Source organism: Corvus brachyrhynchos, unplaced genomic scaffold, assembly GCF_000691975.1.
Source record: "Corvus brachyrhynchos isolate BGI_N302 unplaced genomic scaffold, ASM69197v1 scaffold175, whole genome shotgun sequence".
Classification (NCBI taxonomy): Eukaryota; Metazoa; Chordata; class Aves; order Passeriformes; family Corvidae; genus Corvus; species Corvus brachyrhynchos.
This window is the reverse complement of record NW_008238448.1, coordinates 5,920,043-5,923,043: the sequence shown is the minus strand read 5'-3', so window position 1 is coordinate 5,923,043 and position 3,001 is coordinate 5,920,043. Positions and strand designations below refer to the sequence as shown.

The following is a 3,001-nucleotide window of genomic DNA, read 5'->3' as shown; positions in this document are numbered from 1 at the left end:
GGGGGGGCTCTCTCAAAAGACAGTCCTGCCTGTGATCTCCAGAGGCAGGTAAAATCCATCAATGGCTGTTTGCACTCAGCAACCAAGCTGTCTCACCGTCAGCTGACTCGTGGGAATGTGTCTGTGAGGTGCCCTCCCAGGCTGGAGGCTCTGCTGCTCCTATACCAGCTAAAGGACCAGGTGGGTGAAAAGATAGCCCAGAACCTCCAGGCCTCTTGGGTTAGGTAGCTGTCCTGCTCTGGGCAGACACAACTCCCTGCCTGCTCGTTCAGAGATGGCTGTGTGATTTGAGCTTTATTCCACTTAAACGGCACCTTCCCTCCTCTGCTCTGTGGGGACTGTCAAGGTGAGTGATGCTCACACAGGCGCTGTGTTGGGTCAGGAGTCACCCTGCAGGAGCAACCTTTTGAGAAACCTGGTAGCTAGACTGAAGTTGTGCTTGAAGAGAGACAGTGCTCAGTCAAGGAAGTGTCAAAGCAGAGCCCCTAATGAGGGAGAAACCATGGTTTATGCACAGCAAGTGCACTTACTCCACGGAACAGTTTATAGCTCTTTGCCTGGTCTACCTTGTGGCAGTTTTATTTCCCTAGTGCACAGATACGCTTTTGAAGCGTTTTCCTCAAGTATTTATATTTAGAAAACCTGTCCTTGAAACCCAGAGTAGAGCCTGCCAGAAAGAGTGAGTAGGTGTTTAACAACTTCAAACACACCACTCCAGGTTCTTTATCTTTCAGAAATGGTGACCCATGGGACCCTTTTCATATTGCTGCCGACTTGAAGTACCCAACTGCTTTCAGCATAGCAGGCACAGCAACTTACAGATCCCCTCTGAACTTATTGAGTGGGTTTTTCTGGGTGCAAAGAGGACCAGACAGAAGTGGGTTTTGAGGGGCTGGTAAGGGAAGCTCATCAAAGCTATTGCCTTAGCTGGAAATGAAACAAAGTTTGTGCTTTAAATTAACAGTTAGCAAGGTCTTCTAGGATAAATGTGCAGATGTCAGAGGAGTTGCTCTGGTTGTCCACTCCTGCATGCTAAATTGGGGGGGGATGGATGAATAGTTTCCATCTTTACTTATTCCATATTAGATATTACTGTGGTGTTGTTGCTAATGTTTATAAGATTCTTTAATACTTTGAAACTTCCTGCTGTCTGCACTGTTTTCTTCCAGCAGTATGAGTTTGTGTACGTTGCAGGGCGGCACAGGAGCTGCTGTCTCCCATCCCCACAGCTACTTATTGTCACACTGTCCCCTCGGGTGTTCTCATGTAACTGTGAGAGGAGTTCATTTTGGATGGATTAATTTTTCCTTGGCATGTGCATTTGTGAGCATTTTCTCTGCCTTCTGGTTCATTGCTGTGCCTTATGAACAGGAGGAGGAGGTGGGAAAGAGGCAAGGACCATGCAGTACAGTAATTGCTGCAGCTCCTACCTCATCAAATAGTAGAATTAAATTTGATTTGGTTATGTTAATTATTTGGATGGCTTGAGAGAAAACATGTCATTAACTGTGGAGCAGAGGAGGTTATTAGTAACCTTATCACTTCTCTCCTTGCAAGACAGAATAAGAGACCAGAAATTGCTTCCTGTGGAGGAGGGAGGGGCAGGCTCAGTATAAAGTATGGGTAAAATCACCAGCTGCCCCAAGAACAGCATCTTATTTAAATTACTGGGGTTTAGTAAATAATAAAGTTATGAAGTTTGCTGTTCATTTACAGGGCTTCATGGGAAAAAAAAATAATGTGTCCACTCTCACTTCCATGTTTATAAAGGGCTTAAATAATTGTAAACTAGATGTGAATCAAACTCTCCTGGGGGTAGGAAATGTGGTGCTTGCCAAAAGGTTGTTGATGAGTGACCTGTTAAAGGAAAGTGGAAAAGAAAAACTGTCTTCTAACAGTTTGTTTTGCCTATAAGCTCATAAATTTTCGGATAGAACCATGTTATCCTGCATTCAAGGTTACAGATAGTTGCATATTTGAGCTGCCTTGCTGCCCTTGATATATCCATACTTCAACTTCACTCGGATGGTTTCATGAGAGGTTTTACTTTTTGTTCTTTGCATTTTGATTTTAAAAATGTTTTTTATATATCCTTTTGGTTCTCATGCCATATGGAAAGTTTGAATTTGTGTCTACATGATGACTCCTATGATTTCTAGCCAAAAATACTTGCTTTTATATGGAAGTGCTTCTCACATTCTGAGGCAAATTGCAATGGGTCAAAGGGCTTTTGCCAGTGGAAGAAAGAAATTGTTCATTTTTGTTCTTACTGATACTTGAATATGCATACTTCACGGATTTCCTAATTTCTGCCTATAAAACTTAAGTAAATCCTGAATTCTTGGTATAGAAAGTTATGGCTGCTCCAGAAGATTTCAGATTCATGTTCCTAGACTTTGGTCTCCTTCCTGTCTGATAATAAATATGATTAAAACCCTAAAGATTGTAGTTATTCACAGAAATGAGAGCGAAAGAATAAAGTTTCAAAAATGAAAATCCAAAAGAAAGAGACTTGAGATACAAGGAACTAAGAGTCTGGAGTACATCTGTGAGGAACACACAACTAAAAGTGTTTCTTAAAGATAAGGCTGTATTATGATGGGACACTTTGAAGGAAAATTAGAACCCTTTTCTGCTAAAAATGCACAGTGAAATATGACTGATAGAAATGTTTTCTAAAGCAGCTTTGCAAGCAGTGTGGATTGGGGCCAAGCCACGTTTGAACTGTTTCTGAAACCAGACAAATAGGCATTGTTTATTCTAGACTAGCCAGACTGTTTCAGATAACAGTTCCGTCAGAGCAACATTCATTTCTAGTCTTAATTAGTTTCCAGAATGATTGTAGAGAGAGGACGTTTTTCATCCACATCCTTTCTGACTCTCTCTTTCTTCTCTCCTCCGAATCCCCCTACTCTTCATCTCACTGGAGTAATTGCAGCCATCATGTGCATGTGGAGCTAAACTGAGCCCTGGCAGAGTTGGTGTGCTGCACACCAGCAGA

At 42.2% G+C, this 3,001-nt stretch overlaps 1 protein-coding gene across 6 annotated transcripts in view; it reads left to right on the top strand.

Annotated features, from left to right (window-relative positions):
- The window catches only part of SH3D19 (SH3 domain containing 19), an 83,090-nt gene that overhangs the window by 35,257 nt on the left and 44,832 nt on the right, over positions 1-3,001 (top strand). The window lies entirely within an intron of this gene.